Source organism: Castor canadensis, chromosome 6 (genome assembly GCF_047511655.1).
Source record: "Castor canadensis chromosome 6, mCasCan1.hap1v2, whole genome shotgun sequence".
Taxonomy (NCBI): domain Eukaryota; kingdom Metazoa; phylum Chordata; class Mammalia; order Rodentia; family Castoridae; genus Castor; species Castor canadensis.
This window is the reverse complement of record NC_133391.1, coordinates 145,374,398-145,389,178: the sequence shown is the minus strand read 5'-3', so window position 1 is coordinate 145,389,178 and position 14,781 is coordinate 145,374,398. Positions and strand designations below refer to the sequence as shown.

At 42.2% G+C, this 14,781-nt stretch overlaps 1 long non-coding RNA gene across 1 annotated transcript in view; it reads right to left on the bottom strand.

Annotated features, from left to right (window-relative positions):
* Positions 1 to 14,781, bottom strand: part of LOC141423935 (uncharacterized) — a 32,798-nt gene that overhangs the window by 3,727 nt on the left and 14,290 nt on the right. The window contains exon 2 of the long non-coding RNA XR_012448702.1: positions 12,941 to 13,167. This is a non-coding gene — a long non-coding RNA (uncharacterized lncRNA). The remainder of the gene's footprint in view (positions 1 to 12,940; positions 13,168 to 14,781) is intronic.

Below are 14,781 nucleotides of genomic sequence, written 5' to 3'. Positions count from 1 at the left end.
AGCCTTTCCCTTCCTAACATAGAATAAAGCACTAAGTACTGGCTACAGCTCTTGCATAAGTCATTTTTCATCACTGTAACAAAATACCTAAGAAAAACAACTTAAAAGAAGGACAGATTGATTTTGGCTCATGGTTTCAGAAGTTTCAGTTCATGGTCAGCTGGCTCCATTGCTCTCAGACCTGTAGCAAGGCAGAAACATCGTCACAGAAGGGCATAGAGGACAAAAACTGCTCACCTCATGGTTGCCAGGAAACAGAGAGAGAGGAAGAAACTAAAGAAGGGTCCAGGGACCTACCTTCTCCAACCAGCCTTTACCTCCAAATAGTTCATTCAGCTATGAATTCAGCAATGGATTAATCTATTGATGAAATTAGGGCCTTCATGATCCAATCACATGTCAAAAACCCATCAGGTTAGCAACCAAGCCTTACCATACAGCTCCCTTTAGAGGAAAATGGACCTCTTCTTCCTTTTGATACCAGAGCCAACATCATTGAACCAAAAATGAGTACCTGGACAAAAGGCCATTTATAAATAAACAGAATAGGAGTCTTGCCAAGGAGATAACTTGCTGGAGATGCTCCCCAATTGGGGAACTTTGTATTGGGTGGAGATACCCAGCCTGATCAGAACTTCTGTCTTGGAAAATATGAATGTAAATGCACACAGAAAAGAAGGCCAGAGAGAGCTGTTTAGAAGGAGACAAAAACATGAGCAACTCACTAATGGAGCCAAATGTTCTGTCTGACAGTGATTCACTGAGTTATCCATGAAGCCTGGGAAGCAGAGGACCCAGGCATGGCATAGATGTTGAGATATTTCTCACATTTCTTCTCTTAAAACCTATCTCCGAAGCAGCGATTTCCAAGCTATTAATAGGAACCTGTGAAACTTCTTAAAATGGAGATTCTTGAACTCTGCCCAGAGAATCTGACTCTGCAGAACTGGGGTAAGCTCTCATATGGGGACACTATTTATGGCCACACCCATTATTCACTGCATCCTTCAGGGGGCATGTTCATATTGACGCTGACATGAATCCTTGCTCCGAGTTGTGCATTGTGCAAGCTGTCCCACTGAATGAGGCAGCCATGAGTAATTCTCATATAAGTGGCTTCAGGTTCACACTAAGAAATACAATGTTACTTGGGTATGCTGTCATCTAAAAAGGAATCCCAGCAAATGCTAGTCCCCTAGTGACCTACTTTGTGTCCTCGTCAGTGCTCATATCTTACAGTACCTACAGCTGGCAAAGGCTGCAAAAGAGGGAAAAGGTGAGACAGAGAAAGGACGAACACATTTGTGTTTCATTATACATGGGAAGCTTCAATAAAAGGCTTGGAGTTTAGTCTAAATATATGAGCCTTCTGAGTTTTGCTGGCTGTGAAGCAATCAGAATGAAACCAAAACAAAGAATGCAGAATGAATTGCTGAGGGAAACCTTACAACACCCTGAAGTACTGACATTGTGCTCTCAGCTCCTTTCCCTCATTAAAAATGCTGCTTTCCAAGCTCCATTAATTGGTGAGGGTCTCAATATAGTTAGGGAGTCACAGAAGACTCCTCAAGCCCCTGAAAACATAATTATGCTTATCAAGAAAGGATTTATCATCTACCAATTGAGCTCAAGTTTTTGCTAAGCACAGTTAGGTTCTGATAGGATAAAAAGGAATTAGAAGACTCAATCCAAGATACTCCAAGAGATTGGTCCCTCATGAGAAAGAAGACACAATCAAGACACATAAAGAAAAGACATTAAAAGACAAGGAAGAGAGTGTGGCATCAAGTGCTAAGTTGGTGAAACTGTACCTGCAGTCAGAGTTCAGAAATCCAAGAAAATAGTGAGGCAGCTCAATGCCACTAAAAGGCAACTGAAGAATGTTTCAGGACTACTTTTGTAAAAAGTTTGATGGGAGAAGCAGAACTTGAATATTTTATGCTCAATTTGCAGTGAACTCTGACACAGGGCTTCTTCCCAAGCAACTTGCCATCCCAGGAAAGTACAAACCAAAATGTACTATCTGCTTGATTTGAGGGTTGCCAAAAATGATATTATATACCACAAAGGCCCAGAACATGAAAACAAGAAGCATAAGCAAGCATTTTATATTTCCCAAGCCTCTACGATAGGCCAGTACAGGTCTATATGTGTTTGAATGTTATTAATTATTACATTAACCTAATGAGGTAGGTAAAATTGTCCCTCTTTTACAGGTGAGAAACTTCGACTTAGAGAAAGCAAGAAGGGACAGAAACAGGATTTGAAATCAGAATTAAGGACCCCACAGCCCATATCTTGCCAATTGTGATGGTTTAATCTTGATTGTCAACTTGATTGGCTTCAGAGACACCTATGAAACTAGTAAAGCACACCTCTGGGTATGTCTACAGGGCATTTCTAAAGAGGATTAAATCATGAGGGCTCTAACCTAAGAAATGGTTGAATCCATTGATGGATATGAAATTTGAATAAACTGTTAGGAGGTAGTAGAACTGTGGAAGGTGGGGCCCGGCTGGAGGAATGGGGGGCCACATTTCCTTGATGGTTGTATCTTGCCCTGGATCTTCCTATTACAACTCCACTCTGCTTCCTGTACACACTGCTCTTGCCATGCTCTCCTGCCATAATGAACTAAAACCTCTGACCCTGTGAGCTGAAATAAATTTTCCTCCCTTACCTTGTTTCTGTTAGGTGTTTGGTCACAGCAATGATAAAACTAACCAACACTCATGGACTTGACACCATCTTCCATACACTCTTTAACTCATGGGGTTAGGTGCCTCTATCAAGTAAGCCAATGGTCTTTATTAATTATTTTTTCAGGTTTTGAACTACAAATCAATGATCAACAGCAATTTGTTGGCATTTTAATCTCTCCAGGTTGAGAGATCTAGTTGGCCCCTTAAAGAAGAGTTAGAGAGGCTTGGGGGCATGGCTCAAATGGTAGAGTGCCTGCCTAGCAAGTGTGAAGCCCTAAATTCAAGCTCCAGTACCAAAAAAAAAGTTAGGACACTAGAAAGCTGCTTTTCTTTGTCTGCTACACCCGGAAGTTGAAAGCCAGCTTCAGTTTCACCCTGAGAAATGCAAGGCAGCTATCTGGCTGGTAATCAACACAGAACATGAGTCAGACCCATTGTGATGGGTCTGCTGAGCACTCAGTAGATACATAAGAAACAGTCGCCAAATTATCTAGAAGCTCTGGAAGCTAAGCTCCATTTTCCTTGAAGTGCTCACATAACACATGTCTAAGCCGTCTATGCTGTGCACACTTAAACCTATTGCGTATGAACCTCCCCAAAATAAGAATCTTAATACAATTATTAAAGCCATACAATTGCATTTTGAGACAGATAATCCCTGTGCTCATACAGCTCTTGAAGCATAACTCACAGCTCTTTGAGTTGTCACTCTTTATCTTGCTCCTAGATCCCTGCCGCTTTATGTCCTCATCCTCTGTACTTTTTCTGATTTTATGTTTATCTACTAATTGGCTGGCTCTAGCTGCTTCTCATTGATTTACAAGTCAATGCAGAAAGTGTGACTCAAGTGCAAGCTATTGAAGGCTTGGGTCTACATTGCACTGCTTTCTTTGGTCACTGTGACCATGACACATCTCAGAATATCTACACTCACCTGGCAATACCCACCTTGATGAAGAAGGAATCAGAAGTATTAAATTCTCAGAGAGAAGACATGCCACCTTCATTCATTCATTTGTACTTAGTGAGACAGAACACTATTTCTTCTTACAGGGAAAGTAGTTATTTTAATAACTTGGTCACTACGATGCCACGGAGTTAGGAATCTCTAAGGCAGATTTCTCAAACTGTGGTCCTTCAATGGGATACATGAGAATTCTCTGGAATAACTGTTAAGAATATACATTCCTGAGCCCCAATCCTAGATTGCTAGATCAGAATCTCTGTGTGCGTGTGTGTATGTTTGCACTTGTCCTTGTTTGCAGGTTTGTTTGTTTGCACAAGGTGATTGCTAACTAGGATTTTCTCATCACACTAAAGTTTACGTGTCATAGGCCTGTGGAGACCTGCATGGTTCTAAATGACCACACAGTGATTTCATTGGTGCATGCCACCCCTACCGTGTTCAGTTTAGGGCTCTTAGTCTAGTTCTGGCACTGTATCACCTAATCTTCCTTCACTCTATATATTTGAGTTAATGTATTGGTAGAGGTGAAAAGAAATCAAGAAATTACAGCCCAAGAAGTTCAGTGATGTACTACGAGAAAATTGACCCATGTACACACCGAAAACAGTATGCCTTTCAGCTATTTCCTACATCCAGGTATAGCCTCAGAAACTTCCCTATATATACTCCCATTTTGGTTCCAAAACCATACTTATCAAATTTAACTCTGAAAGCAAGGAAGGATTAGCCTCGTTGGCTAATTTCCATTACGAACATAGAATTTAGCTGTACATTGTAATAGTAACGACACTCACTTGCATTTGCAAAGTGATTTATGGTTTCAAACATTCTTTAGGGGCAACTTCCCATTTAAATTTGCATTGTTAGAGATGCAAACATTACAGTCTTTAAACTAATAAGGTAAACAGCAAGCCAAGATTGAGTTATCTCCCCAAAATAATTGCTTTCAAATACACCGAAGTTTCAAAAAATAGATCAGACAACATTCTTCAGCTAGGATATGAGAAACATGCAAACTCTGACTCACAGACTGAGTTTTCCAAGACAATCCTAATCTTCACAGATATACGCAATGGCCAAAAAAAGAAAAAACTCAGGATTTGCCAGAATGAAAATGAGTTGCTCTGAGTCACTGTGTTTGAGGGTATAAATTTTGTTAATAAAAGTACCTGCCATAGACTAGGTTCTAGGAGGCATGTCATGTCTTAAATCACTTCCTGAATTTATTCAAATGTGCCTGCCAAAAAAAGGTTCACTCTCAGACATAATGCCTTTGACCACAAATAAAGTTTCTACCATCTGTTTTCACACTAGGAAAACGCTATTTGGATTCAGTGATGAAATAAAAAATCCTATTCACATAAATCCAGGTCTTGTTCTCTTACCCTGAGATACCTCCTGCTGAAATTACAAGAAAAAGAACTTTGTTAATTAAAGTGATGAAGTGTGAACATATGTTATTCAAGAATATTGATACCTCTGCCGATATCTCCAAACTATTTATTTATTGGCAATGAGAGCTTTCTATAATCAGGGTTTCAGATGTCATCATTTTATCAGGTACTGAAGTACTTGGGAGGGTGGGAAACGGTGCCTTTATTCCTATATCTCCTTTTAGCTCTTTGTACCAAATACTTCAAGAGTACTTACCACTAAGTATCTTATTGAAATGAGAAAACATAGGCATATAGAACAGTAACAAACTGGAGAGAGGAATTACAATCTGGGTAGATTAAAAAAAAAAATCATGGTCATGGCTGATAGGGTTGATTCCAAATTCTTAAATCCTACTCCACTGACAATTTCTGCTCTGGGTACAGAGGAGGACACTGCTCCAGGGAAAATAGATAGTCTTCAATATTGACTGGAGTTTCAGTACCACAATCCTAGCCCACCCTGGGGAGCTGAGCTCTGAAGTCCCCTTTTGCACCTTAGCACCAAACCTGGAGTAAAAGCAGATGGAATGTCCTGTTACTTGCCTCACTTCTCCTTAGGTCCCTCTGTGTTTTTCACACCCATTTTACCATTTTCCCTCCAGAGGAGGAAGTATGTGGATGTGGGAAAATATAAGCACATCCTTCCCCTAAACTGCCCTTCCCTGCTTCTTTTGCTGGATTTTCAAGAGAGCTGGGGGATTCATGTCCAAGGGACCCTGGGCCAGACTTTCCATCAAGAGCACACAGAGTGCAGACCCGGAGAGAAGCGCACCTAGGAAGACAAGGGATGCAAAGTGGTTCTCTCTGCAACCTCTTCACCTCTCTCAGCAAGAGCCCACCTCTAGCATGCCAGTCCACTCAGTGCAACATCTCCTTCTGGATTCAGCATTTCATAGATGCACCCATGCATCTATGAAATCTAATCAGCCTAGTATCTCAGGGCCACACACAAGTCAGAGGGGCTTTCTGCCACTCCTACTTCTGACAATGGCCCCACCATTCTCTCAGGCCAAACAGGTCAGGATCTCAAATTATTTCAAACATGTGCTTCCCACCATCTCTCACATCCATAGGTCTCCAAATCTCCATTTCCACTCTAACTCACACTTCAATACTCACACACCAGGATTATTACATGATATGCTATTATTGGATTCCTTGACTTATCCATCAACCTTTGTTTCCAAATGCATCCTCCTAAGCATCACTGTCTTCCTGTCCTGTTCTTTACCAGACTTCTGAGCTCACCATGACTGCAGCCTAAGGTACTGGGAAGCAGTAAGAGCACAGATACTAGAACCAGTCTTCCCACACTCCAACCTGATCCTACCACATAATAACTCTACTAGTTTAGGCACTTGCCTCCATGTCCTCTCCAATCAGATAGTACAGAACATACCCCATAGGATTGATCTGAGAGTTAAATGAATTAATATGGAGAAACCGGACACCAGTAAGTGGTAGCTATTATTATTATTGTTACTGACTATGTCCAAATGTCTCAGCCCAGCATCCATTGGCTATACAGCCTATTCCCTGGAACTGTACCCTTGAGATGTAGATGATGTCCTGGGGCTCCATTGTAACTTCCAAAACAAATTAGACCCCCACCTAAAGCGACAGGCATGGTGCCCAATGGGTCATTCCCTGCTCGAACAGAATATAGATTTAATTTGAGCCAAGAGCCTAGAAGAAACGGAGAACATTGGGAGGAGAGGTGGTTTTCTCCCCTCTGTGGTTCCCAGGGACACATGTTATGCTCTGAAAAGCCAGAAAGAAAGATCTGAGCTGATGATAATCTAATGAGGCTGCCAAATCGGTTTGACTTTCCAATATAACATAATGACTGGTGAGTCTTGGGGGCCTGAAGTCAGGATTACTGTAACTGTTAACATTATCTGGGTCAGACTGGTCAGCCTCTGCGGGAAAAACTCTGGGAGCTGTCATCTTCCAAGCCAGAGTGGAAGCTGCCTTTGCTACTGAATAGATGGTGAAACACACGATATTTGGAAGGCAAATTCAAATCACGTGCCATAGAAGGTGACTGCAGAATAGGAAAAAATGAAAGGGAGAAGAGAAGAAGGAAGGGCAAAAGGAGCAGGATAATATAGGAAAAATGGAACAATACAGGTAGAATAGGAATTAAGGGGAAACTAAGATTTAAAAAAAGAACAAAGAGTAGAAATAAAAGGAACTGGGGGCTGAGGACAGAGGCACGTCTAGGAGAAATAACTAGAATCGCCAAGGGGCCTGAGTGCTAGATAGACTTAAATACACAAGACAAACAAGGAAAAATTACACAAGCCTGGAGCCAATGGCTCACACCTGTAATCCTAGCTACTCAGGAGGCAGAGATCAGCCCCTTGAAAATACCTAACACAAAAAGGGCTGGTGGAGTGGCTCAAGGTGTAGGCCCTGAGTTCAAGCCCTGGTACCGCAAAAAAAGAAGGAAGGAAGGAAGAAAGAAAGAAAAAAATTACACAAGACCACAAGCACAACCCTTCATGTTCTAATAAATGTCAATGTCGTTTATAAATATTTGGTAATAGGGTTAGTGAAGAATAGGCTAAAGGGAAGAATGCTCTGACAGATTAGGGCAATATACACAAGCCAGTTGGATTCTTGATGTGCAAGAGACCTCTTCTTCACTCACACCAGGTGGCTGGGGGCTAGAGTTACCTGGGACTTCCCCTAATGCTCTAGTTCCTTCTGCTACTTGGAAACAAGGCTGGTTCAATATGCTTGGCAGCCCTGGACAAACCCATCAGGTTGTCTAGAGCAAGTGCAGATCAGTGCTGGCTGGTCCCAAGGCTAGCAGCAAGGGGTGGAAGGGGCCCCCAGCCAACTCCTACACCTTCTGCTTGTTTGAATGGAGGCCTTGCAGCATTGGTACTCTTTGGAGTAATGATACAGTCACCTCAAATTACTGTGCCTCCACAAAATAATCACTTGGGGTCATACTACATTGTGGACAGACAGTGAAAGAGCTATTTTGGGGGGCGATCTTTCCCTTAATATGTGAAAAAATTCATGAAAAAGCTGCATGAAAACATCTTCGCTTTCTCATCTACAGAGTCAGGAACAGGTATGAGGGTCACAGGTCAAATTATTCTTTACTTCCCACCTCCCCCATAAAAAGGAATAAACATAACAGAAATAGGGAAAACACCAGAGTGAACATTTATTTTAGACAATATTAAAAGCTGACCAAGAAACTCAAGAAAGTTTGGAACTTTTAAATAGACATTGATTTAAAATGGATAGATGGATTTTAAAACAGAGATGGGCTTAAAATGGATGGATGGTGATGGATGGGAGCATTTGCTGAAAATCAGGAAGAGGGAAGGAGAGGTTAGTGAATTCAGGACAGATCTTTAGACCAAAGGGCACCACTCAAAGTTACCCCATGTGGAATGCAATTGCAAGGGTGCTTTGTTTTCTGGGTTTGTTAAGCCCGGGACAGTGACAGGAACGTGGCACTGATAGCTCCACATGCAGCAGGAACAAGTTCGGTCCTTTGAGGGCTCTGGACTTTTTTGCTTCTCTCCAACTCCAAAGCCACCACGCCAATCAAGCCACTCATCTCTGCCCAGCTCCCCTGCTGTGGTTCTCCCTCTCCCTCTCTTTACCACCTGCTATCCATACAACAGCCCAACAAGCATGGCACTTCCTCTTCCAGGCCCCCTCCCACTTGTTGCATCCGGTGCCTTTCCTTTATACCACTTTCCGGCTTGTAAACATCTGTGTGGAATTATTTGACTAACGGCTCTCCTCTCACCCAGGAGGGCAGGAACAGTGCTCACCATAGCACCCTTAATGCCTAGTACTATGCTTGTCTCATAAGGCAGGAGCTGCCTGGCTGCCTCATTACAAGTTCAAGGGTGAATGGGAGGGAGTAAAATATGAAGCAATAGCTGCCAATCAAAGGCCAGTTGGGCATGTGACCCCCTTCTGGGCTGTTGAGGTCCAGTTATTGCAACAGGAGGGCTGGTAGGATAGCCCCAAAGTCCCTTCTCCTATTAGCTTATTTCACCTGAGTCCAAAGGGTATCAACAAAAACGTGCAGTAGTCAGTCACCTGCTTGGACTTCAGTTCTGGCCCACTTTCCATTTGCCTTCTCAGACTTTCTGCCTTGGCTTCCCTCAGCTGAACCCACAGAATTTGCATTTTGCTCTTTTCCATCTGCATTGGGTAACCTGGCTCCAGATGTAGGGACAGAAATTCCAGTACATACAAACCGCAGAAACTCCCTGCTTGACTCCATCTCAGGCAAAAGTGCCTCCTGGGTATCACACACACTCCATGGAGGAAGATCCAAGGCTCAAAGACATTGCCCAGACCTCAAATCTACAATCCTGTGCTTGTTTGGGCTTTTTGTTTAATAACTCAACTCATTGGAAGAAAAATAAGGAAGTTACCTCCTGATTTTTTTTTTTGTAACTAACTCAAAATTGTGGAGCTTTTTCTCCCTCAATATGTTCATCCCACACAGCCTAAATGACTACCAGGGAAAAGGTGGCTTTTTAGAAATTTATCACTGCATTTCTTTCCTCCACCTCCATCAGTGATCACGTGAGCCACCACTTATTAATGGCTAATATGGGTCAGGCTTGAGGCATTCCCACCTCAATTTCATCTGAGGCTTGGGGAAGATCATTTCCCCAAAGCCAAACAGCTGTAAGTGGAAAGGTGAAGATCTGCACCTGGCTCTCCAGACCCATGTCTTACCTGTCTCACTCAACTTTTGCCAGCAATTATACCTCGTACACTGAATGTCAAGACCTAAATCCACAGGGATTTGGGGGTCTTTGGAGGGGAAATAGATGCAGTCTTCTGAAATGTTTCACAATGGTTTCTACATGTTTGGGGGACAATTCCATGACCAAAGGATCCCAAGTCCTTTACCACTTGTTCATTCATTCATTTATTTATTCATTCATCAACAAACACAGAGCACACCTTGTATTAAGCCCTATGCTAGGCACTATGTGTCCATGAACAAAACAGAAAACAACAACAACCCCCTATTCTCATAGAGTCCACATTCTGGGATGCAGGAAGGAGGGTGAAACAGGAAGTAGGCAATAAATATACAATTTTTATAGTATCTTAAAAGGTAATGATCACTATGGAGAAAAAAAGTAAAGGAAGTCAGGAGTATAATTTAAATTAGGATGGTCATGCTGCCTTCCTGGAGAAGGTAACCTGAGCAGACTTGAGGGAGGTAAGAGGGCAAGGCATGAAGCCATCTGGAGAAAGTGGTCCAAACAGAGAAGAGTCGGTACAAAGGTCCTGAGGCACATCCAAGGAAGTGATAAATTCAGCGTTATGAGAAGTGACAGGACACGATAACATGGGGTAAGAAAGGCCAGAAGTTCAGGACACTATTTCACAGAGTTGTCTCGTGAAGGATCAGTAATATGGTGGCTTTTCCAATACCTACTAGGCACTCAAGGTCTTTCATACCACCGTTTTCAAAATTTCAACTGAAAAAAAAAATGTAGCCTGATGGTAAAAATGGGCTGTTAACCAAGCTATTCCTGTACCATCCACCCACGTTCAACTCAGTTTTCACGAAACTGGGGTGACTGAAACCAGAAGAGGCAAAAGTCCCCACCACCCAGGCCATCTGCAGCTGCCATTTCAGCATGGCTTCTTCCCCCACAAAGCCTAAGCTCCTGGTGTCTTCCCTGCTGACTCAGGGCCAGCACCCATTCCAAGCCTTTGGGGTGTCACCTTCTGTAGGCCTCTGTAGGAAGGCCTTCAGGCAGTGCCTGCTTTGTTCTGGAGATTTATCCCTTCCTCAACCTCATCTGAGTAACTTTGGTTACTGATCTGATACCCTAGACTCTAGGACTCAGATCATAGCTTAGTGTTGTGAGCTCTGGCCTGGCCAGTGCTCAGTGTGTCCCCGATGCCCCTTGCCAGTCTTCTAGAAACCACAGTGATCTGCCCACCGATGGGAACCAGTCTTTCCCTAGGGACTGGGCCTCCCACTTGAGGCCTGGAGAACCTTCCAGATGCTATTTCTGGCTTTCTTCCATTATGCTTCCTAATTTACTACTGGGTATAACTGAGTCATATCATCTTTCTTCTGCATTGCGAATTCCTGTTTGTGATGAAATCCCCCAAGACACACAGGGAAGTACGCCAGGGAGAGAGGTTACTGGTCCACACTGACGGTGTCCAGCTCTCCCACACTTTGGCATTTAGGTCCTTCCAAAGCAAGCTAAAGGACCATTAGCCCACGTGGGTCTGACACATGTGACTGGAAGTATTTGTCCAGGAGTAGCTGATAAAATGGACCTGAAATGCTACGTCATTATATTATTGACAGATTCTGCTTCAAATATCTTTACTAAAGTTAATATGTAGCAAGCCTTATTTTTTCTTTTGTAATTCTAAAATTCACGTGTGCTTGCTATTTTTAAAAATTCAAATAACACTGAATTTTGTAAGCAGAAAACAGAAGCTCCTTCCACCCTGTCCTGCTCCTGTCTGACTCCTTCCCCCAACCCACTCCCCACTCCCCAGGGGTTACTCACTCTTTCTAGTTTGGAGTCTATCATTCCAGATATTTTCCCTGTGAGTAAACAAACTCATACAAGTTTGTGCTATAGGTAATGCTCTGCAATTTGTTTTTGTTCTTCAATTGAACAGTTTACTGTAACTCATAGTGTACGAACATCAACATATCTCACTGTTTCTCAACAGTGCTTGATCCTACAGTATCACGTATAACGTGACAAAGTAACCTTAATTTCTTTAATCACTATCCTATTAATAGGTATTAGGAAGTTTTTTTCCATTTTTGTGCTATTAACAAACAATGCAGCAATGAACATTTATATGCATGTATCCAATTCCAGGAAGTGAAATTGCAGGATAGCCACCATGAAATTGCCCTCCAAAGAGCCCAATTACCTTCTAATCCATAGTGTATCACTGACTGAAAAGGAATGGTTTTAGAAATATTTTTTTATCATGTTTACATTTAGATTTAGAAATATTTTAAGAAAATACTTTTACCAAGAAAGGGAGGCAGAATCACCATTGAGAGTTAAGGTCACTAATCAAGAAAGCGCCAAAGTGTGTCATGTCTTAGACTGCTTATTGGATGATGAGCAAATGAGTAATAAAGTCAGGACCCAAGAGTGACACAGATGAGTTGCAAGTTTGGGTTGCATCTAGTGGCTTAAAGGTAGCCCCTCTGTGGGAATTCCAGCTTGTGCCACAGTGAGGGCTACTGTCACTTAAAGGAGATGTACCACTCTGGACAGGTGTGGCTCTAAGTAAATCTCACTGCCATGAGTACAGTCCACCAGTATTTTCAATCTTAACTTACTGGAGGAGAACAAAGCAGAGCTTTTCTGCTTCCTGAGGTTCTGCAAAGGTGACATGGCCACATGCCCATGGAGCCTCTTTATTGACAGACAAAATAGCCCACTGCTGCTGTCACCTGAGAGCCACACTCAGTTTCTGCTTAAGCTGAACATGAACACAACCCGGCACTGGGGTCGTCCGCAGGAAGAAGTCCATGAACTGCAAAGTCAGAGACTTTGGTTTAATTCCACTTTGGCCACTTAACAGCTGGGTGGCAGGTGGAGTTCTTGTACAAAGTGTGGCTAACATTGAACCTCAAAGACTTGTGGTGATGGTTAAGCCTAACCCTAACCCTAACCAACACGAGGGTCGGCCCACAGCACCTGCTCATATAAACCCTTTAGGAGAAACATCACTCAGAATATCCCAGGAGCTGCAGAATTAGACACCACATTTAGGAAACTGAAGAAAAATACGAACTTTCAATGATTCTCCCCTCAGAAACAACTTACTTTCAACACCACACTGACATGCTTGAGCGTCTACGGTAAGTGGAATATTCGCCCTTCAACCAGGGGCTTTGAGGAATGACTCCAGACATCTACAACCTGGATGTACGTCCCCTTTTCTTTTTCTTTCTTTCTTTTCTTCTTCTCCTTCTTCTTTTGGTGTATTTTATGGCGAAAAAGATATAAATGAATGCAAAGTTTATTCCCATGCTCCATTCTCTAAAGTGACTCTGTGGAAAGGCAGCAAGGAAAAATCTTTAGACAAAATTTCTCTTACTTAACGTTAACTCATGTACCATAAAATAGTTGATTTCAAAATACTTTCCACCCCAAACCAGTAAAGGCAAATATAATCATTTGTGTAAAAGTCACCTCTTTCTCCCAGTTTTGGACATTTATAAAGACATTTTATGTGGAAAAAAAGGAGGCCAGAGTTTACTAGTTGAAATTTTTGCAAGAATGTCAAAAAAGGGCTTTTTTTTTTTTTTTCGTGATGGGTTGTTTGGAGATACGGTTTGGGAACTATTTGTCCGGGCTGGCTTGGAATCGCGATCCTCCTGAGTTGCTAGGCTAACCCGCGCCCGAGAGGGCTTTTTCTTTCATTCTCCTTACCACTCTGTAAGAAGTGAATGATTGGGCTGACAGAGTAGCTCAAACGGTGAAAGTGTCTACCTAGCAAGTGTGACGCCCTGAGTTCAAACCCCAGAGCCGCCAAAAAAATTAAAAAATAAAAAAAGTGAATGATCATTCCAATATCTGCCACCAGAGGGCACTAATGCAAAACTGAGTCACAAAGTCACATACAATGGTATTTACAATTATGGAAATACTCCTTAAATGAAATGTCTTTTGTTGGAACAAAACGTTGAATACAACAACCTCACATTAGCATTGATGGAAAATAAAGTGTCTTCCAACATGCAATCACAGGTATAAAAGCCTGTTATTCTGGATTACTATATGTTATTTTCTTATTAAAAGTAGTAGTACATAGGCTGGGATGCAGCTCAGTGGTACAGCACTTGCCTGTACCACTAATCAGCTCCAGTGTGGCTACACTGCAAGGAACAGAAGATCTGGATTTAAATTCCAGCCTTTTTACATAATTTTGTGATCTCCAGAAAGTCTCCCAGCCTCAGTTTCCTCACCTATAAAATGGAGCATGCAGAGCTGTGGCAAGAATAGGAGATTATGCTGATTAAGTCCCTAGCACATTCTAGGTTCATAATTGAGCTGCCATTTATGAGGATTAATGTGGGATTCATATACCTAATGATGCTAAGAAAGAGGTATTATTATTCCTACATTACAGACAGGAAACTAAGGTTAAAAACATGTCAGAGATCACAGAACTGGTAAATAGCAGGGAGAGGCACCAAGTTCATATTACTCTTACTTTCCACACCACTTCCCCTTGGAGGGCAGACAGACATTGTATATTAAGCTTCTTGGCACCTCCAGGGCTGACAAACCATAGGTTTTCAAGAAATGCATGGTAGAAATGGAAATGCCTATGTGGCAGGGGTTTTTTTGTTTTTGGTGAGGGGGAGATAAATACAATTTGCTCTGAAAGATCAAAAGAACTTTACCTAAGCAAGGTATTGTTGTCATTATTATCATCACTATGATTAAATGCATCACTGGTATGACAGATTGCAGGGTAATGATACACAGAGGCTGTAATTCAGTCTACAAGGTGATAGACTTCTAGGAAACAGAAAGAATGAAAAGTCAAGCTGGGGCTCAAGCAGCTCAGAGTTTTGCAGCAGCAAGAGAGGCTGGACCTTTCAGAGAAAAGATCAGAAAGGGCATGGAGACACATTCCCAGGAAAGCTGGTTGAGGA